At 41.0% G+C, this 23,135-nt stretch overlaps 1 long non-coding RNA gene across 1 annotated transcript; it reads left to right on the forward strand.

The window, feature by feature from the left end:
* Window positions 1-860: 860 nt before the first annotated feature.
* LOC118350164 (uncharacterized) lies at window positions 861-22,825 on the forward strand. Its single transcript, XR_004803467.2, has 6 exons — window positions 861-1,180; window positions 4,828-4,928; window positions 6,845-6,976; window positions 7,062-7,169; window positions 18,975-19,188; window positions 20,335-22,825. It is a non-coding gene; the product is annotated as an uncharacterized LOC118350164 (long non-coding RNA).
* Window positions 22,826-23,135: the final 310 nt, after the last annotated feature.

Below are 23,135 nucleotides of genomic sequence, written 5' to 3' on the forward strand. Positions count from 1 at the left end.
TCCTGGGTCTCCAGGACCACGCCCCGGGCTGTAGGCGGCGCTAAACCGCCGGGCCACCCGAGCTGCCCTGATTACTATGTTTAAATTAGTAACTATCATTTAGCAGGAAATGGGACCGAGGAACGTTGAAACGCTCCGTATATATGCAATCAGCAAAATTCACACCGGAGGAAACTCCTAGTATCGAAGGACCTAGGTCATTCAACAAAAAATTGTAAGAAGAGGACGCTTTCAATGTTGCAGATGCCTTTTATCAGATTAGTTTCCCTTCTATTTTAATTATTTCTTCTACATTTTTTGAGACGGCATCTCAAAATCTCCATCAACCCATTAAATATCTTGAATTCTGATGTTAAAACAACCTAACTTGCTTATAATGTATTGTTCTTTCTATACGATGGTTTCAGTTAATATTCTGCTTAAGGGTTTTTATGTCTACCAAGACCGGCTTAAAACTTCCCACCACTTTGGGGTCTCTGTCAGGTTCTTAGGGTTTCTCTAGGCCTCAGGAAACGTTGAAGCGCTCCCTGTGTCTGTCCCCCTATCCCCATTTTGGAAGCATCTGATTAAGACGGCAAAGTTATCTTAGTAATATGTTTGGCTTAACTTCCCAAGGAAATCAGGGTAGCCTGGAGCCTTCTTCGTGGTAAGACTTCGTACTACCCTTTTAATTAGTTTTTAAACGATTTCGGTTTCCTATTTCCCTGCACACGAGCACACATGCACCTGCCGAGGACTCCTCCACTCCGGAAGCAGGCCGGAGGAGAGATCCGCACTGCGGGGCTGAGAAAACGCGCACAAGATACGTCACTTCCGGCCACGAAGACGCGAGTAAACACGCAGGACGCAGCCAGACAAGATACGTCACTTCCGGCCACGAAGAAGCGAGTAAACACGCAGGACGCAGCCAGGGCCTTGGAATACCCTTCCTGCAGAAGCCGCGTTCTGACGTCGCCACGCGGCAGAGTCCCCAGAGGACCGCAGCAAAGCCTGTGGCGTGGTGGGACTCGTGCCGACACACCTTTGGGCGTAGTGCGTCAGTGCAGGCTGCTGCAAGGTGCCTTTGCACCTGTGCCTCCTCCCTGCTCCAACACATCCGCCCCGTGTTAGGAAGAGGGCGTTCCCATTTTAGGGAGCAAGAAGATACTGGAGCACGGCGCCAGTTTGGGCGCCGCTAAAGGTACTAGAGTCAGACCGGGGTCGTGAAACCTGTGGGAGACTCCCGTGACTTGCTAAGTACCACCACTACCTCCCACTGGTGCGTCAGCCCGCGGCGAGGGCCCGTGACCGACCGCAGGCTCAGCTGTCACGTGACCGCCGCGCCGGGCGCAACCTCGGAAACCGCCGGCCTCTAGGGGGCGTGTGCGTTTACCGCCTCTCTGCGCTCCCGGCCGCCTTGGCGCCTCGGCCGTTGGCGCATGCGCAGCAGAGTCCGGAAACGCCCGCTTTCTTGGGCTCTGGAGGACAACGTGATCCGCGAGCCGGCGGCCGAGGGGAGTTTTGCGGTCATCCCCGTCTCCCGCTCCGAGGGTCTCAGGAAGGGTGCGAGCGGCAGGGCTGTGTCGCCGGGGTTCGGGTCCCGGGTCCCGGGTCCGGTGTTCTCTCCGGAGCTGGGGCTGGAGTGGAGAGCGCGAGCTGCAGGTGCGCGGTGGGGCTGTGTCGTGATCCTCCCTTCCCGGCGCGCGCTCACACCGAGGACAACCGCAGCCAGTGTGAATACAAGTGGCCTGGTTCTTACATTCGTACCTACTGAGTTCAAGAGATACCTTACGTGTAGTGCATGGTTTCCGTACTCACTGCTTGGCGCTACGACTCCCCCGCCGCTGCCATCCTCTAGACACATCTTCCAGCCTCATGATACTCGGTTTGATGGGACGGGACATCTTTGCCTCTCTTCAGCTTCACTGTTGAAACATGCTTCAAAAATCTCAAAAATATTTTCTTCTAGTTATTAGTTTTACTGTTAATCGAACATATTTTTTCCCCTTGTAGTACCTTGGCATTCCCAACTAAACTATTCAAACCTGATTCTGGGGCAGCCCGGGGCGTATCCTGGAGACTCGGGATCGAGTCCCACGTCGGGCTCCCTGCATGGAGCCTGCTTCTCCCTCTGCCTGTGTCCCTGCCTCTCATTCTCTCTCTGTGTCTCTATAAATAAATCTTAAAAAAAAAACAAAACAAAACATGATTCTTACAAGAATGAGAATGTGTATGTTTTTAAAGTAATTGCACCAAAGGTGGGGCTCACACCGAGGACCCTGAGATCAGGAGTCACATGCTCTACCGACTGAGCCAGACAGGCGCCCCAAGAACAGGAGTATATTAGGGACAGGAGGACCATTTCACATTGAAATTGTTTCCACTCCTGATATGCAACAGCAAAATTCCTGTTTGAGCAAAATCCAGATGAGGCTGTTTGGTCGTTTCAAAAGTCATGAAAAGTAATACTTTTAAAGAGAAGCTTAAAAATAAATCGCTGCCTGTTTGTCTTTACCTGAAGTTTAACTTTTAGAAAACACTTTTACTAACTAGTCTATCACATTGTGGAATGTATTTCTACTGAATGGATGAATGGCTCCTTTTTGTGAGATTTAAATATCAAATAGGTGATTTATCTGACAGGTACAGATATTGGTATCCCTGTGCAAATGCTGTTGATAGGTCTGCAATTGACACCAAGGTTTTTTCACTCTGAACCAGGAAATAGGGGCACTTTGGCGACTCGGTTAAGCTACTGTTGTTCTCAACTCAGGTCTTGACTTCAGGTTGGTAAGTTCAGGCCTCATCTTCAGGTCCACGCTGAGTGTGGAGCCTGCTTAAAAAAGACAAAACAAAACAAAATTCCATGAAATAAAGCATTTAATGGACTTTGTCACATCAGGAGTTGTAAACAGATCTGCTTTTCCTTCATAGTTAAGCAAACTTAATTTTGAGGAATTGCTTTAAAAACTTCTACTAACAGAGTTTTAGTGATTTTTAAAAATCCCATCAATCTTTTTAAAAGATTTTATTTATTTATCCATGAGAGACACAGGCAGAGGGAGAAGCAGTCTCCCTGTGGGGAGCTCGATGAGGGACTCCTCCCAGGACCCCGAGATCATGAACTGAGCTGAAGGCAGACAATCAACCACTGAGCCACCCAGGCGTCCCAGATTTTATTTCTTAAAGTAATGTCTACACCCAACATAGGGCTCAAACTTAAAACCTTAAGATCAAGAGTCTCCTGCTGTACTGAGTGAGCCAGTCAGCTGCCCCTCAAAGTCCAATCTGTGTCAGTAGTCACATAATTAAAAAAAAAAAAAAAGATGTAGGGACACCTGGGTGGCTCAGTGGTTGAGCATCTGCTTTTGGCTCAGGATGTGATCCTGGAGTCCTGGGATGGAGCCCCTCATTGAGCTCCCCACAGGGAGGCTGCTTCTCCCTCTGCCTATGTCTCTGCTTCTCTCTCTGTGTGTCTCTCATAAATAAATAAATAAAATCCTTTTTAAAAATAAGAAAAATAAATTTTAAAAATTAAAAAATTAAGATGTAGGAAAATATATAGTGAAAAATCTGTTTTACATCCTTGCATCCTATTTGCTCAATTTCTAGTGAAACCCATCCCAAAGACAACTAGTTGGTAGTTTATGCATAGCCAAGGAAATTCAAATATACTTTTTTTTTATACTTTTTTTTTTTACACAGTGGCCTAATACACATAATGTTCTTTTTTTTTTTTTTTTTAAGATTTTACTTATTTATTCATGAGAATACACAGAGAGGAGAGAGAAAGAGAGAGGGGGGCAGAGACACAGTCAGAGGGAGAAGCAGGCTCCATGCAGGGAGCCCTGACGTGGGACTCGATCCAGGGTCTCCAGGATCAGGCCCTGGGCTGAAGGCGGCGCTAAACTGCTGAGCCACCAGGGCTGCCCACACATAATGTTCTTCATCCTGCTTTTTTCATTTAAAAAAATTTTGAGACCCATAAGAGTATACAATGTTATCACTTTTTGTATAGCTGGACAGAGTCCATGGTATGGATATACTATGTAGTTTTTGTTTGTTTTTGCCAGTGCCCTATTGATGGACATTTGGGATCTTTCCAGTCTTTTGTCCATATGAACAATGTTGTGATGAAAAAAGTTGTTTTGCAATTATGCAAATTTATGACAAAATATAAATTCCTAGAAGACCATTTCTGTGTCAAAAGTTATATTCATTTGAAATTTTGATAGATAAATGCCAAACTGCCTCCTGTAAAGATTGTGCTACTTTAATTTCCACTAGCAATGTATATATATTTCCCCATAGTCTCATCAACAACATATTAGCATACTTATTTCCTTTGATGATGTGTTAAGATTGTCATTGTATCACATAACAGTTTTAATTTTCATTTGCTTGGAAAATGAGCATCTTAAGAGCCATTTATATTCTCTTTTCTGGGAACTCAGTGCAAACCCTGTCTCATTTTTCTATTCATTTGTTTTAATAGTTTTTGACATACATTCTAGGGTTGCCTGGGTGGCTCAGTTGGTTAAGCATCTGCCTTTGGCTCAGGTCATGATCTCAGGGTCCTGGGACCGAGCCCCATGTCGGGCTCTCTGCTCAGCAGGGCATCTGCTTTTCCCTCTACCAAGTTTAATTTATTTGCTGCAATGGGGCTTATTTCAGTCTGAGCTTGCATCAGCTGTGGAAAAAGGGAGGTGTATTTGGCAAAAGAAAACAAATGAGACAGAGAAAAAAATACTTTAGTGGGTTCTAAAAATTCTAAAAGAACTGTAAAGCTATAAGGGGAAAGAAAGGAATCCAGTACTTTGACTTTATTTTGTTTTTTTTTTCCCCTAGATTAAGATAAATATATAGGAAAATGGAAAAGCAGAAATTCTGATGTTTTGCTTTTGATTTTGCCAAGTTAAGTCAATTCCAGGAGTCCTCTTTTCAGAAAGGTAAGAAATTTATCTCAAAACGAATACATTATACCATATGCATTCTCATTTAGACTGCTGAAAAGCATCTCTAAAAAGCCAACTAAAAGAAGAATGCTTACCTGCCTAGTATTTAATTCAACTGAAAATGAATACCAGAAAGTCTCTTTTTAATCAAATAAAAATAATTTAAAAATTGAGGACTTTTGAAAGCAGTGATATTATAAGCAGTCTAAAAATAAAGGTCCTATAATAACCAAGTGGTTAATTTAACTACATAGCTTGATACTTTATCAGTTAGAAATCTCAAGAAGAGTCACGTCTGGGCAGCTCAGTCTGTTAAGTGTCTGATTTAAGATTCTCTCTCCTTCCCCCTCTGACCTTCCCCCTGCTTGTACATGCATGTGCTCTCTTTCTCTCCCTCTAAAAAGAAAAAGAAAAAAGAAACCTCAAGAAGAAAAAAAAAACTTGGAAATTTTCAAGGTGATGTAGGGACCACTTGGAACCCCAGGGTCAGTATGAAGATTAGTTTAAACTTAAGACATTTGAGAATCAATAGGTGTAGAAAGAAGCCTTCTGAGAGTTTCCCTTATCTGACTAAAGCAGAAACTTCTGGGAAGTGGGGCTGCCAGAATTTCCCTCTTCAGTGAGAGTCTGTCCCCAGTAGAGAAACCAAGAGTAAACCTACCATAAATCCCTTTCCCAGAGGAGATTCATGGCCATGAAAAGGAAGGAAAGACCACTCCACCAGCATAAACATTATTACAAATGTTCTTTTCAAATTGTTTTTTTAAAAAACTGATTTGTTTTTCCTGAGTAAATCTATTTATTGTTCCCATAGAAACCATTTTTCCCTACTAAATTAGGTGTATAAGCCTCTAACTGTTTCAATGAGCTAGGTTCTTTTGTAAATACCATATGTATATAAGTAAATCATTTTTTCCTGTTAATGGCTTTTTATTAGACCCCAGTTATGGAACTTAAAAGATAAAAAGTTTTCCTCCCCAACAGTAGTCAAAGAGACAGCAGTTTTTTCAGTGAGAAAAAGAAAATGGATGGTGGTGGTGGGGAGCCTCGTTTTCCAAAATGAGAAAATCCAAATGGATAATAAACATTAAAAGGCTTTCAATTTTATAAATATCCAGAAAATGCAAATTTAAATCACCTCTCTGGTTGACAAATGTTAAGAATCTGACAATAACCAATGTTGGCAAGAATGATGAACAACAGGAACACTGAGAGAGAGAGAATGTAAATCAATGCAACAACTCTATAAATAGTTTGACATTTTCTAAAAAATTGAAGATAACAGATACTCTATGACCAGCACTTTCACTCCCAGCTCTACACTAATCCTTGCTACTCAAGAATGGACTGTAGACCAAAACCCCCAGTATTTCCTAGCAGTTTCTTAGAAATCGACATTTCTGGGCCTTACTACTGACCTTATGAATGAAACTCTGTACCTGTGCCCCATGGATAGGAGTGTTCCTGATAGCCCCAAACAAATAGTGCCTTTATCTATGAACATAAGAAAGTATACTACATTCATACAACAGAAAAGGAACAAATTACAGTTAAATCCAACGTGGATAAATATCACAATGTTGAGAGAAAGTAATAAAACAGAAAATGCATGGGGTTTGAGTCTACATACATAATCTTCAGTTACATTTAGAAGCAAAATGCACTGTTTCAGTATGCACATTAATGTAATGATACTAAAAGTGGGGATAAGTAAAGCAAGAAAGTGATTCCTAAGAAAATAAGGGTGGAATTTATCTCCAAAGGAGAGAGATAGTTGTGTGCTACAGAATATATGGTATATATATGGTATATATGTTGTATAGTGTCTAAAGGGTTTCTATTTAAAAAAAAATTAAATGGTATATAATGTTCTGTACAGTTTTCAGTATATGTGTTTTATTTCACATTAGATAAATAAATGCTGAAGACTTATTTCCAACCAATACATGGATGGCTGCCAATGAGAAAAGCAAGCAGCAGAAAGTATCAGCAAAGTAACTTGGCACTGGATAAACCAGAAAGAGAAAAACCAAGATCTCTTAGTATGTGTTTTATTCAAAATAAGATCTGTTTTTGTTTTGTTTTTTGTTTTTCCACCTGGGTAAGGCTATCTTTATTTTTCATCAGGGAAGTTTGGGCACACAGACCTGAAAAGCAGATGTGCTTTAGTAGGACAGGTAGAGGGAAGCAGCAGAATGTGAGGAGGCTGCAGACCATGCCAAGGTGGAGGAGGAGGTAGGGATGGTGGATGCTGCGGAGGAGTGGGGGTTTGGGGGTAGCAGAAGGTGGTGGTGGTAGATGGACACACACACAGGACACAGCACTTAGGGACTAAAGAGTAGGGCATACCCCAGAAGTCCAGCTTGTCCCTCTTCCTTCTTCCCTTCGTCCTGCCCCCTGTCCACCCCTTTGCCTTTGACCCCAGACTCAGACAGGAGAAGCAGTTCAAAAACACTTTTTTGAGTCAAACATAAAGGGAAAGGGTGGCCCATGTTGGAACAATCAAAGGAATATCCCAAAAATTGAGTTAAGGAAGATTTGGCCACTAGGGTATCTACATAGGAAGTTAGGCAAGGTGAAGAATACCCAGGAAGAAAACAATTAACATCACTTATGCTTCCTGTAGCATTCACACCTAGTTCTGACGTTCATGCAGTGGCCTGGAGGCCTCTTATTATCATGGCCTTGAGGGAGGTTGGTGAATATATTATTTTATTCTGGAGAAAGTTCCTTTCTATGTAAAACAGAATATGCAAGATAAATAAAGCTCAAATTGTTGAAAATAAACCTCACTTGAAAGAAAAATCCCAGAAATTCCTAAGAATGTGTCCAAATGTTAATAGAAGATAACAGGAGCTAAGAAATCCTTGGATTCATGGTCACTTCAGAATATGCTTTGGAATACAACTCACTATTAAGAAGGCTGGGCTTAGGGCAGCCCAGGTGGCTCAGCGGTTTAGCACCGCCTTCAGTCCAGAGTGTGATCCTGGAGACCCAGGATTGAGTCCCCTGCATGGATCCTGCTTCTCTCTCTCTGCCTCTCTCTGTGTGTCTCTCATGAATTAATAAACAAAATCTTAAAAAAAAAAAAAAAAGAAGGCTGGGCTTAAAATTATAACCAGGACTTTAAGAAAGTAGGCAAGAGCAGAGGACAATAAATTTAAGATGGACTTTGAGAAAGAAGTGATGAAGAAATCTGGAAAATGTTACAAATCTGGGAAGATAAAACATAAGAAATCACTACAATTTATAGAACCATTCCAGCTGCCGTAGCAAAATACCACCGATTAGCTAATGTAAAAAACAACAGAAATTTATTTCTCACAGTTCTAGAGATTGGGAAATCCAAGGTCAAGGTGCTAAAATGCCCCCTCATGACCTAAGCACTTCCCAAAGTGCTGCCCTGCCTCCTAATACCATCACATCAGGCATTAGGATTTCAACATAGGAACTTTTAGGGGAAACGCAAACATTCAGACCACAGCATCAGTGAAACAAAAGTTATTAAAGAGACCATCAAATGTGAGCTCTTCAAATGCAGGGAGTCGGGCGGGGTGTGGGAGAGATTGAGGCTTTGGAAAATAGAGCAGTTTCTACAGAGAGTAGAGAATTGGGATGAGCCAGTCACATTAGGCTGAGTAAAACCTTAAATGTATGGAGGAGATCTCCAAAAGAAAAGAACAAATCTGTTGATTACAAAGAGAATGGCAAAGAGAGTTGGAACAGTTATCTTGAGGAAGTGAATTCTGAAAGCTGAGGACAAAAGTAATGGAAAAACTTAATGCATACACTGAAATAGGCAGTAGAGAATCAGGACCCAAGCTCTGGAAAACAGGAGGACAGAAATGCTTCACTAGGCAAGATAAGTAAAGTGGTATCAGCCACTCACAAATCATAGATGGTAGATATAAGTTGGAAGATCACAGAAGGAAGTTGGAAGAGTAATCCTGTTCATTGCAATTATTTGAAGCTTACCTAGAAACAAACTCTAATGCAGAGAATTAAGAAACAAAAACAAATTTTATGTGATAGGTTGAGTAGCATATCTCCCAAATGTATTTCCATTATTTGGAAATAGGGTCTTTGCAGATGCAGTCAGGTTAAAATGAGGTTATGGTGGATTAGGACAACTGGTGTCCCTCTTACAAGAGGGAAATTTGTACAGAGACATACACAGAGAGAATATGTGGTCATGTGAAGACAGGTAGAGTTTGGATTGATGCTGTTATATGCCAAGAATGCCAAAATTTGCCAGCAACCACCAGAAGCTAGAAGAGGCAAGGAAGGATTCTTCCCTAGAGCCTCCAGAGGTGGTGTGGCTTTACCACTCCCTCGATTTTGGACTTCTAGCCTCCAGACCTGTGAAAATAAATTTCTGTTGTTTTAAGCCAGCCAGCTTGTAGTAATTAACTACAAAGCCCCAGGAAACTAATGCACCCTAGAATCAGATAGCAGATTTTGAACAGAATGAGAAAGGCCAGGAACAGTTAGTTGAAGAAGATGTAAAACAGTGTAAGTAGAGAATTCAACATCTGGAATACAGATACAAAGCAAGAAGTTATAGAAAGAGAATATTGCCATTCTGTAACACAAAGTGCACTATAATTCAATCCTTGTCTATTACATTCAAAGAACTGTTGCTGAAGAGAAGAAAAACATCTTACTAAGTAATCAAGTTACCAGAATTGACATCTCCCACATTGTGCAATCAAGAGGCAGTTACACACAGTTCAGTTCATGATCCTGCCATCATCTGTGTCATGTTGCACCTTTTAGTTAATCTTTGTAAAACACAAATTCCTTATCTAAAAAAATGGTAAAAGGTGTTAATTACCTAATGTGGTACAGGCTTTGTAAAGCACCCATCATACAGCAGGCACTCAAATTAGCTCACTTCCTTTTTCCTTACCCCAATGTAAGATGATAAAATGCTACTTGATAAGACTTCACTGGTGCTGTGCTTCCAAAATGTACATGCCAGAAAGTGTATTACTCTGACATTTACGTTCCTGTCTTATTTCCCTCATGAGACTGTGGCAGTCTGAAGGGTAGAGGGGTGAACTTATCCAAATATATTTTCTAATTTCCCACTCTTAGTGACACACCAAAACATGGACCAAACTGGGCACTGTAAACACTTGACTTGTTGAAGGCATAAATGAAAGAAAAAAATAGACATTTTTTTTTTAAAGAAAAAGAACAAGCTGATAAAACCTACTGTTGTAATGAACAATATACTGAGGTTTTTAGAATTGATTCAGAACGATTCCTTTCTCCCCCTGCTCCGCTCTACTCCATCACCACAAAGATGAAATCAATTTGTATTTATTCTTTAAACAGTAAAGTATAATGGAGGGACAGGCTCACAGGTTAGGTTTTAAATTTTTTTTTCTTTAAGATTTTTATTTATTTGGGAGAGAGAAAGCACAAGGGAGAGGGGAAGGACGGACAGAGAGGGACAGGACAAGCAGACTCCCCGCTGAGCAGGGAGCCTAATGAGGGCTCCATCCCAGGACCCTGGGATCATGATCTGAGCTGAAGGCAGATGTTTAACTAACTGAGCCATTCAGGTGTCCCATTTCTGTTTTTTTGTTTTGTTTGTTTGTTTGTTTTTTTTAATTAAAATCTTTTCAGAAGTCTCTATAGATGCTTAATTTTTTCGGTTAGTAACTGCTATCTTGATGGAAGCAGGTGGGAGGGCTCATGGGGAAGCAGGATCCTGAGTAAGAAAGGATTTTAGGGAAGACTTGGCTTAAATTTTGTCAGGAGGGGGGATAGGAAAATGGGTCATTTTACCCAATGATGTTTTCTAAAAGCTGCCATCCAGCGTTCATTTCTGAGAATATTTCCTGACATACTACTCTGGTTCTCTATCCCTTTTTTTGCCTTTCTTTTTTTATTTTTTTATTTTTATTTTTATTTTTATTTTTTTTAAAGATTTTATTTATTGACTCATAGACACAGAGAGAAAGAGGCAGAGACACAGGCAGAGGGAAAAGCAGGCTCCATGCAGAGAGCCCGACGTGGGACTCGATCCCGGGTCCCCAGGACCACACCCCAGGCTGCAGGCGGCGCCAAACCGCCGCGCCACCAGGACTGCCTGCCTTTCTTTTTTTAAATTCAATTAGTCAATTTAAATAAATTCAATTAGTACATCATTAGTTTCACATGTTACCAAGGATTTTTATTGATGTTTTATAGTTATGCATCAAATTCTAAGACAATTTGGTTACCAAAAGGAACACAGTTTTAGAAAGAAAAATATGTTTTTCAATTGTTTTCATCACATGCATATAGTACTGCCAAAACAGGACTTTGGAATAATAACCGTGGAATAATATTTCTGAAGGAAATGATTTAATACTGAACTGATGTAATAGCAGTTGAAAAAAGGTAACTCAGGTTATCTTATCCATCCTTACTGTTAGTAAATGTTACCTACAGTTTTTATTGGAGAGAGGGTGAGAAGAACCATTTATTGTATATTAGCAGTGTGTCAAACTCTACAAACATTATCTCATAATAAGTCTTAAAACAATCTCTTGAGTTAAGTATTCTTTTTTCCCTCATCTTAACTGAGGTATAATTTTTTTTTAAATCTTTTATTTTTTAAGATTTTATTTATTTATTCATGATAGTCACAGAGAGAGAGAGAGAGAGAGGCAGAGACACAGGCAGAGGGAGAAGCAGGCTCCATGCAGGGAGCCCGATGTGGGATTCGATCCCGGGTCTCCAGGATCACGCCCTGGGCCAAAGGCAGGTGCCAAACCGCTGCGCCACCCAGGGATCCCTTAACTGAGGTATAATTGACAAAGCAAATTTGAGTTCAATAGTCCTAACACAATTTTTACATGGGAGAAATTGAGGTGAAGTAACTGGCCTTTTATCAAAGAACAGCTTGACTGAAGAACCATTATCCATCATACAGTCAGTGCTTATACCACAAATGCCTGGCAGACCTTTTGAAATTCAGGAGAAGGCTTACAAACCCCTTTTACTGCTTTCATAAACTGTTCAAATGCCTAAGCAACTCTAGAAACCACTACAGTAAAAGGAACCTCTAAACTCCCACATTGGTCTGCAGGATTATTCCCTTGAAACCAATTGTACTTTTGAGACCTGAACCAAAATCTACAAAATTCTAAGTTAAAAACACTAGGGTGGTTTTATACTTGAATTTTACTAAAATTCATAAAAATACATGAAATTTTAAAAATTAGACTTTAATTGTAATACATTCAACTAAAACCCCATGTTTTACATTGCATTTACTTAAGCCTTTAGCTGTTCCATATTACTTCAGGAATGCAAATTCTTGCATGGAATCAACCAAATGTACTATGTCTCCAGATCTCAATTTTGCCTTGTGTATAAACTGGATTAATCACAGTAGAGAAAACACAAGAACATACAGTTTTTTTTTTTTTTTTTTAATTAAAGCAAAAAGAGGCACCTAGATGGCTCAGTCAGTTAAGTGTCATGATTCCAGGGTCCTGGGATCCATCCCGAGTCCCACGTTGAGGGGAGACTGCTTCTCCCTCTCCTCTGCCATTCCCTCCTGCTTGTGTGCATTCTCTCTCTCTCTCTGTTAAATAAATTTAAAAAATTTTAAAGCAAAAAGTTAATTTTTAAAAATTAAAACAAAATATTAAATTTCCTAGATCTATTACCTAACGTATTTAATCAGCTTTTGAAATTTGACAGGAATAAATATTTTAGAGAACCAGTATGATTCCTCAATTAATCATTTAGCAAAGAAAAGGTAACTTGTTGATTTGATATCTATCTTTCTAAAACCTGACCTGCTTTTTTTAGGTAAGATTATTTTTCTTGGGGCTCCTGAATGGCTCAGTTGGTGGGTGTCTGCCTTTGGCTCAGGTCATGATCCCAGGGTCCTAGAATCCAGCCCTGTGTTGGGCTCCGTGCTCCGTGGGAAGCCTGCTTCTCCTCCCTTTACTGCTCCTCCTGTTTGTGGTCCCTCTCTGTCAAATAACTAAAATTAAAAAAATGATTATTTTTCTTGAATCCCTAAAACAATTCTACAAAGTTTGTAATTATTGTGTGAATTTCAGGCAAACTACTATTGCAAATAACCCCAAATTTTAGGATGCTCAGCACAATAAATTTTTGTTTGTTCTTCACGTCACAGCCTAACATGGATTGGTGGGGGCTATGCTCCATGCATTCATTTAAGGAATGAGGCTCCTCTGTCAGGTACTCCACCACCTCTAAGGCAGGTAAAACTCTTTTTTCTTTTTTATTTTTTTTTAAGATTTTATTTATTTGTTCACGAGAGACAGAGAGAGAGATAGAGGCAGAGAAAGAAGCAGGCTCCATGCAGGGAGCCCAACATGGGACTTGATCCCCGGTCTCCAGGATCACACCCTGGGCTGAAGGCGGCGCTAAACCGCTGAGCTACCAGGGCTGCCCAGGTAAAATTCTTTAAATCCCAGTTTTCCCCCTTTAGGAGTCTGGTATCGGAGCCAAGCTTTTTATCTATTCCTTGCCTGTGGCTTGTTCTTACCAACTCAGACTTAAATTTCTCTTCTTGAGCCTAAGATGTGTTTTTGTAAAGTTGACTCTAATATAATTTAATTCAGGGGCACCTGGGTGGCTCAGTTTGTTAAGTGTTCATCTCTTGGTTTTGACTTCCAGATGTGGGATTGAGCCCTGCATCAGGCTCTGTGCTCATGCTAAGTCCGCTTCAGATTCTTTCTCCCTCTTCCTCTTCCTCTCCCTGTGCCCCTTGCCCTGCTCATGTGCATGCATTCTCTCTCTCAAATAAATGAGTGAATAGATAAATAAAATCTTTAAAATAATTTAATTCGTAGGATATTAAGTATCAGACGTAGTCATTCACACTGGTGAGTTATCTTTTTGGCTAAATAAATCCATAAATACATTCAGGCAAAATATTCAGAAATGAATTCTTCATGTTTCATACATTTTTATGAATTGAAGCTTCATGATGTTACTTTTGAAAATTTAAAATGTATATAGACATATCTGTATATATGTATCTTAATTGATTGACAAGTTGGTAGTTGTTTTTCGGACCTTAAGTATAAGTGCATACACACATTTATTTTTATTTTTTATTTTATTATTTTTATTATTTATGCAAGAGTGAGAGAGCACAAGCAGGGGGAGCGGCAGAGGGAGAGGGAGAAACAGGTTCCCCAGTGAGCAGGGAGCCTGATGTAGGGCTCCATCCCAGGTCCCTGGGATCATCATCTGAGCCAAAGGCAGACACTTAGCCAACCGAGTCATCCAGGCATCTCACATATTTATTTTTAATTTAAGAAACTATAACATTTGTAGCATTATAAGCTCCTTATTTTTAAAATTATTTATTTTTATTCATGTTTTTTTTTTTAAAGACTGTATTTATTCATGAGAGACACAGAGAGAGACAGAGAGAGAGAGAGGCAGAGACATAGGCAGAGGGAGAAGCAGGCTCCATGCAGGGAGCCCGATGTGGGACTTGATTACGAAACTCCGGGATCACGCCCTGAGCCAAAGGCAGATGCTCAACAGTTGAGCCACTCAGGTGTCCCAGTTTTTTAATTTTTTAAATTTATTTTTTATAAGCTCTCTTCAGAGAGGAAAAGTATTTTATCTGCAAAACAGAGACTACATGTTAAAACAGAGTTGCTTTCATTAGTACATATTCAAATTGTACTATTTACTTAATAGCTCCTGCTACCCTAAGGCTCTATTTCAAATACAAACAAATTCTGTATCCCTTGGCCTTTAATTTACACTTCCTTTGAATAGTGTGAAATTACCTTATTGTTTTATATTTCCAGTTACTGAAAAGTTAGATTTGGGGCAGTAAAGTGTTAAATTCATCAAAACACATCTGGGGAGCAGTCTTAGGTCCACTTGACATGGAAAGATGGCTTCCATTGGAGTACAAATCTTTTTTTAGGGAGTAGCCAGGTACTCTGAATGCATCCTTTCTGTGGTATGCCCTCCTAATGGCTATGGGCTGTTGGTGATATTGCATGAGACAATTTGGTAGAAGATTCCTGCACCACATAGTTCCTGGCATCCCCAGAAGAAAATCTGGAAGCTTGAATCAGTACAGGGTAGTTTTAAGTTAACAGCAGCATAAGAGGTTGCTGAGGTTTATTTGGGCATTCATTTTTCCAAAGCCATGTTTTTACCATGGTTACATTTTTACTACATGGTCCATTGGATGTGGCTGGCCTGTACTTGGTGATTATCATAGGAACCCAGTAAGGCAGTATTAACTCTTAGACCTCAGCGAGTCCTGCACTTTAGTGTCCCCCACATATCACAAACACTAAACTGCTAAGACCTACAGGAGAGGGGGGAAGAGTTCTTTTCTTTCTGTCCATCTTAGGTTCTCTGGCTGGAACCGTGTGAATTAGACTGATGAAAGACAGACTAACAAGACAAAAAAAGCAAGTTTATTAATATGAGAATTGCGTATATATGTGGTAGTACTCAGAGGTAAGCAACTCAAAGGAATGTTTAGAATTTGGTCTTATATAGCATCTTTTTAAAATTTTATTTTATTTTATTTTAATAATCTCTACATTCAATGTGGGGCTCAAACTCATGACCCTGAGATGAGGAGTTGCATGCTCTTCTGCCTGAAACAGCCAGGCGTCCCATGGCTTCTATAGCATTTTAACAAAAGAACAATAAATGTTTAGAGAAGTGATAAGACAAAGGAAAGGTCTTTGAGTTTCTAGGAGGGAATTGTGGGAAAGCAAATAAATGGGGGAACATAAAATTAGTAAAATTTGCTATGGAGATTCCTTTGGTGCAGTCTCTGGGCTGGTAAGGGTCTAGAGTTGTCTCTGGTAGTTAACTTCTTTTTGGTGGATAGAAGAGGGGGAACATCTTTATGAGTTTATTTCCTGCTTTTAGGCAAAAAGGGGGAGGGAAGAAAGCTTTTTTTTTAGGGGATCCCTGGGTGGCTCAGTGGTTTAGTGCCTGCCTTCAGCCCATGGCGTGATCCTGGAGTCCCTGGATCGAGTCCCACGTTGGGCTCCCTGCATGGAGCCTGCTTCTCCCTCTGCCTGTGTCTCTGCCTCTCTCTCTGTGTCTCTCATGAATAAATAAATAAAATTAAAAAAAAAAAAAAGCTTTTTTTATACTTCAGTTGCCTTCAGCTCAAAATAATTCTGATGCCAAAATGGTATATTTTGGGGTGGTATATTCTGCTACCCTGCAGGTCTCAGGTAGATAAACACTTCACGACATCTCTTGTTCTGTGTCCTCAAAAGAAAATGTGACTGCATCCAGGGGTGTCTGGGTGACTCGGTCACTTAAACAACCAACTCTTGATTTCGGCTCAGATCATAATCTCAGGGTCATGAGAGCTAGCCCTGCCTCTGGCTCTGTGCTCAATGGGAAGTCTGTTTGAGAGTCTTTCCCTCTGCTCCTTCCCTCTGCCCCTGCTCGCTTGTGTGCTTGCTCACTCTCTCACTCTAAAATAAATAAATAAATCTTAGAGAAAAAAAAGAAAGAAAACGTGACTACATCCAGATGCTCTGCTGGCTCCCCAGTTGTACATGGCCAACATCAGAGATGGATACCGCTGCAGGGAGTAGAGAGTTTTTGAGTAGCAGAAGCACTTAAGTGGGATATCATAACAAGTTACATTTTTTTGCCAAATCTTTTCAGATAGCATGAATGCAAACCATTCTTACATCACACTTATCGTTTCCTAGTAGTGTGGAGCATCAGCTTCTTGCTTCTCTTCATATTTCAACAAGTGGTTCCAGAATTTTTTAAAAAGATTTTATTTATTTATTCATGAGAGACACAGAGCAAGAGAGAAGCAGAGGGAGAAGGAGGCTCCCCACAGGAAGCCCCATGCAGGACTTGATCCTGGATCCTGGGATCACACCCTGAGCCGAAGGCAGACACTCAACTGTTGAGCCACCCAGGCATCACCAAGCGGTTCCAGAATTACTCATGAATTAGTTTAGCACAGTATTTGCAACAGCTGTGAAAACATTTATTCATATTAGCTATAAAGTCCTACAGATGTATACCAAATTCCAATATACATGAAATATGCTGTTAATATTGTCAACTGGATGAAAAAAAAATTGGCAACTAGGTGGACACTGAATGCTAAAATCATGTTAAGTTTATCTATCTATCTATGTTAGAGAGAGAGTACGTGCAAGCAGGGGGATGTAGAGAGAATCTGAAGCAGACTCCATGCTGAGCAGCTTAAACTGAGCTGAAACCAAAAGTAAGATGCTCAACTGACTGAATCACCCAGGCATCCTGTTAATTTTATTTTTTATAACAATATTTAATCAGATTTAATTTTACCAAAAATAAGATTGTTCAGCTTTAAATAATTTGGCTTAAAATCTTTACATTCTTTAATTATAACATTTTGCCTTTTGATTTTAGAAGATAATTCTGAATACTTTAGAAGAAAAATAACTTCAAAACATGTGAAAGTAACTTTATATTTATTACTCATTGCTGTTCTTACACTCATGTCATCCTATCTCCTAAGTAGAGTTAGAACCCTGATATTGAAAAAAAAATAAGAAAATAAGAAAGAGGGCAGCCCCGGTGGCTCAGCGGTTTAGTGCCGCCTTCAGCCCAGGGCCTGATCCTGTAGACCTGGGATCCAGTCCCATGTCAGGCTCCCTGCATGGAGCCTGCTTCTGTCTCTGCCTGTGTCTCTGCCTCTCTCTCTCATCTTCTGTCTCTCATGAATAAATAAATAAAATCTTAAAAAAAATCTTAACTCTTTAAAAAAAATAAAATAAGAAAGAACCCTGATATTGTACACCTTATTAGAAATATTCCCCATTGTGTGCTAGTGTAGGAAAAATTCAGTTTTGTGAGTTTGTAAATCATTATTTTTGCCTTTTATCCAGGAAAATCATGTTCCCTTTATCTTCAGTCTGCCCTTCAAAACTAAGGAAACATATGGGTGTAGAGACTACAGAGGTTTTCAAAAAAGCTGAAATGAGAGTTTTGTAGCATTGAAATGGAGTCGTTTCACCAAAGTATAACTTGAAATAGGAAGTAGTAATTAGACTCTGCGCAGATCTGTTGACTAACTTTTTTTTTTTTTTTTTAAGATTTTATGTATTTAGGGGATCCCTGGGTGGCGCAGCGGTTTGGTGCCTGCCTCTAGCCCAGGGCGCGATCCTGGAGACCCAGGATCGAATCCCACGTCGGGCTCCCTGTGCATGGAGCCTGCTTCTCCCTCTGCCTATGTCTCTGCCTCTCTCTCTCTCTCTCTCTCTCTCTGTGACTATCATAAAAAAAAAAAAAGATTTTATGTATTTATTCATGAGAGACACAGAGAGACAGAGGCAGAGACACAGGCGGAGGGAGAATCCCACAGGGACTGGCAGTTGAGACATTGTCAGGCAATTACGAAAATTCATTTTACTTTTTTTTTTTTAAAGATTTTATTTATTTATTCATAGAGACACAGAGAGAGAAAGGCAGAGACACAGGCAGAGGGAGAAGCAGGCTCCATGCAGAGAGCCTGACGTGGGACTCGATCCCGGATCTCCAGGATCACACCCTGGGCTGCAGGCGGCGCTAAACTGCTGCGCCACCGGGGCTGCCCTCATTTTACTTTTGCTGAACACTGGCATGTGGTGCCACCTGCCTCTGGCAGCACAAAAGTCCTGAATTTGACACCTTGCAGGGCTGGCATTTGAAGTGCAAAACCAAAGGCCGCAACACTTGACTTGGATACAGTGAATGGAACCAGAATGCACCTGCACTTAACAGTTTTCTCAGTATCCTGAGTCTCCAGGATCAGGACCTTCATCAGCAACTACTCTAGAACTCATTCATTTGTGGAAATCCCTGGGCCTTTTTCCACCTCACCTTTCTAGTAGGCTATTTTTCAGGCTCCACTTGTCCTGACAGAACATCCTCCATACAAGTGCTTTAGGAGAGGGCATTTGCCCTCTCCTAAACTTAAAACATGGCCATTGCTGACCTGCCCCCTTGTAAGTGGTCTGAATGAGGATATATAAGCCCACCTATGACCTTACTACTTTCCAGATGCTGCAGAGTCCCCAGGGCTGACAGAGACTTGCCATGTGACACAATCTCTCCATTCCAGAACTCCGAGGCTAGTGATACCTGCAGTTGGTGGGTCAGAGCTCAAACCTCTGATGTCACTGCTTTGGAAGGTTCCAGAAAACCTGTGGAAACATGTTTACTCAGTGGAAGTGTGTTGACTCCAGCTGGTTCCTACCCTAGAGGAATCACACAGGTGAGTAGGCATCATTTCCAATTTGTATCATCTAGCTATAAGAGGACTGGTTGGTCCAACAAGGAAGCAGGATGCTTCAGTGTCTGTGGCTTTAGTTCAGGTGGTGCATGGAGGAAGCCTGAATAACTTAGGTCAGAGGACACCTGGGTGGCCAGTGGTTGAGCATCTGTCTGGCTCAGGGTGTGATCCCAGGGTCCTGGAATCAAGTCCCGCATCCAGTGCCCCACAAGGAGCCTGCTTCTCCCTCCACCTATGTCTCTGCCTCTCTTGTGTGTGTCTCATGAATAAATTAAAAAAATATTTTAAAAAATTAAAAAAAACTTAAGTCGGATTATCAGTTGGCCAAAGTTGACTTGATAGGAGCTAGCCTAATGATGGTTACTTTCCCCAGGTGATGCAGGGTCATGTGAGGTGCCTCAAACCCAGCAGTTCTCGTGAAGCCCTAAAAAGTTAGGAGCATTGGCATCCAGGTCTTTCTGGCCACATGTGGGCAATCTGCTGCCACCTTAGTGGAAAAAAATTCTCTCAGGTTGAACCCTCAGTACTATACCACCTTTCTCCTGCTATTTTCCCCTCCAAGGTCCAGCCATACAAGCCCAAGTAACCATCCTTCTTTTTTTTTTTTTTTAAGATTTTATTTATTTATTCATGAGAGACAGGCAGAGGGAGAAGCAGGCTCCATGCAGGGAGACCCGATCCCGGGTCTCCAGGATCAGGCCCTGGGCTGAAGGTGGTACTAAACCGCTGAGCCACCTGGGCTGCCCGTACCCATCCTTCTTGGCTTCTTTGGCTGGTGGAGGGTCTGGAACCAGGCAGCCAGGAGGTGCTGAGATGTTTCCTCTTGTGTTTGCTGTGATATGCCCATTGTCACCTTGAGTGAGTGTGGACGCTGACAGCCCACCTATGCCTGTTGGGTTTTCAGTCCCTAAGCTTGTAGGTCTCTGAAGAACCAGAGTTGGCAGCCCTGTCCAGTGGAGTATTGGTGCATGCAGATATCACTAGATGCCAGACTAAGCCCTGTCCCACACCCCAATGGGATCCTCTTTTTCTGAAACCACCATTCCCAGAGAGTGAGTTCCTCCAGGATATTCCCCAGACCTTGTGGCCGGCTTTTCCACTTTTCTCTTCTGGGTTAATATTTCACAGTGCCTGCAGCCAAAATATCTCACTACCAGGAGGACCTTCATCAGCAACTACTCTATAACTCTTATTCATTTGTGGAAATCCATGGGCCTTTTTCCACCTCACCTTTCTAGTAGGCTATTTCTCAGGCAAAAGACAGCACATGCCTCGTACCTATAAAAATGGATCACCCCTTTGGCCCTGAAGACGACATATGTATTAATTGACTCCATCTTTTTTAGACCTAAGCCCTTGAGCTCAGATTGTTCTTTCCTCAAGATCCTTGATTACCAACCCATAATAAATCTAGAGGAACTAATCCACCTTTCCTTTTCCAAGGTAGAAGTTTCTTGGCATTCTTTCCTAAAGCTACTTTGTTAAAACACATTTCAAAATAAGGTATACATTTTCCTTTGGTATTTAGGTTTAGCAATTTTATCAAACAATATTTTTCTCTTTGAGCTGCCCTGGCATTATGCATTTCTGAACCAAACAATCCATATTTGATTTTTATATCACAAGAATGGGTTTGGAATTAGCTACAATGGAAGACCACCTCAAAGCCTGTCCTGTTTGAACTCTCCTGCTTGGACCTCAGCTGCTGCAGCAAGGAAGCCTAAATAAGGCTGAGTCTAGGAGCTCTGAAGCCTATGGACAACAGCTCTAGCTGAGCTTCCGGTTGGCATCTGCCAACAGCTTTGAGCTTTGGGAGTAAGATTATTTGGAACTTCTTTCTTCTGCACCTCACCAAATGGAGTTCTTTTCAAGATATAGTCCATGAGTGAGGTTTGGAACTTTTTAAAAAAGATTTTATTGGGGATCCCTGGGTGGCTCAGTGGTTTGGCACCTGCCTTCAGCCCAGGGCATGATCCTGTAGTCCTGGGATCAAGTCCTGAGTCGGGCTCCTTGTATGGAGCCTGCTTCCTCCTCTGCCTCTCTTTCTCTCTCTCTCTCCCCCTCTCTCTGTCTCTCATGAATAAATGAATAAAATTTTTTTAAAAAAGATTTTATTCATTTATTTGAGTGTGTGTGTGTGAGAAAGAGAGAGAGAGAGAGAGAGAGAGAGTACAAGCAGTGTGAAGGGCAGAGAGAGAAGCAGACTTCCTGCTGAGTAGGGAGCCTGATGCAGGGCTCAATCCTGAGACTCTGGGGTCATGACCTGAGCCAAAGGCAGACACTCAAACAACTGAGCCACCCAAGTGCCCTCATGAGTGAGGTTTGGAAAAAACAGCTATTAGTTGATAATGTTGCAGTAGGATGGGAATAGAATGGCAAGGGCTGGTAGGGAAGAATGCCAGTGGGATCCCCAAGCAGTAGGCATTCCAGACAGCAAGAGGGATGAGTGTTCCAAGAGCGGGCAGGCTTTTGGGGAACAAAGAAGACATTGTGATGAAGTGACAATAAACATGAGTATTAAGCTGGGAAGAAATAAGGACAGGTGGCTAGATCCAAAGACTAAACAGAGATGTCTTGTAGCAGAAGGAACACCTGTCACCTGTTATAGATGATTGGTTTAGAAAGGCTTTTGCCTTATCTAGATACTTGAAGAGCCATTAAGGGGACAAAGAAAAGAAAGCTTACTGACACTATTACTAAATCATACTTAAATTTAAAAACATAGGCTTTTTCATTCTTATATTTAAAAGTGCACATTTCAAAAGCTTACATTGTTCACCAGTCTCATTGTCTAATGGGTAATGGGCCTAATAAATAATCCTAAATTTCTCCAGTCAGAATTGTTGGCTTCTGTTTCTTTAAGTATACAGCTTAATATTTCATCACTTGGAAATCACAAAAAAGAACACGTGGAAGTTCACAATTGAAGTAGCAGTTTTTAGAGGATAATTTAGGTCATGCTCAAATAGAGCTCTGCAAATTTCTTATTGCACTTTTTCTCATCTGAGAAAAAAACTAGTTACATAAACATGAAACAAACCCAAAATCTTGAGTTTCATAGAGCTTCATTGACCCAAATAAATGCATTTAATTTATTATTCATATCATTTAATGTAGTAATATGTTTTGAGTTATGCAAAACAGTCTTCTGAATATCTACAGTGTAGCAGTTATTTCTAATCATTTACTCCTGGAAATTCACAGGGATGAGCAAACATATTTTGCATGCTGTAGGATTTTTAAAAACCATCTTGGCAAAACTAAAATAAAACCAAGTGAGGTAATCATTTCACGGTATATACATATGTCAAATTACTGTTCTACACCTCAGATGAATACAGATTTCTATGTTGATTATATCTCAATAAGAAAAAATAAATGAGGGCTTTGGAGTATAGTTGGAAAACACTGTAAAGATCCTGGAACTAGGGACGCCTGGGTGGCTCAGAGGCTGAGCATCTGCATTTGGCTCAGGGCGTGATCCCAGGTCCTGGGATCCAGTCCCACATCAGGCTTCCTGCATGGAGCCTGCTTCTCCCTCTGCCTGTATCTCTGTCTTTCTGTGTGTCTCTCATGAATAAATAAATAAAATCTTTTCTAAAAAAAAAAAAAAAAAAAAGAGATCCTGGAACTAAAAATCATATAATTTTCCTAGATAAGTGTTTAGTCTGTCTTGGCATAACTACCATGAAATACTCTGATATTAACATCAGTAAATCATATTCCAAGAATATAGTGGCTAATGGTAAATGGAGCTGGAAGTTCATCACAGGCAGAGATTTTTACCAAATCAATTAAAGAGTGTCAGTTTGGGATGCCTGGGTGGCTCAGCGGTTGAGCGTCTGCCTTCTGCCCAGGGCGTGATCCTGGAGTCCAGGGATCGAGTCCCGCATCGAGCTCCCTGTATGGAGCCTCCTTCTCCCTCTGCC

The sequence above is a fragment of the Canis lupus genome, chromosome 11 (assembly GCF_003254725.2).
Source record: "Canis lupus dingo isolate Sandy chromosome 11, ASM325472v2, whole genome shotgun sequence".
Taxonomy (NCBI): Eukaryota; Metazoa; Chordata; class Mammalia; order Carnivora; family Canidae; genus Canis; species Canis lupus.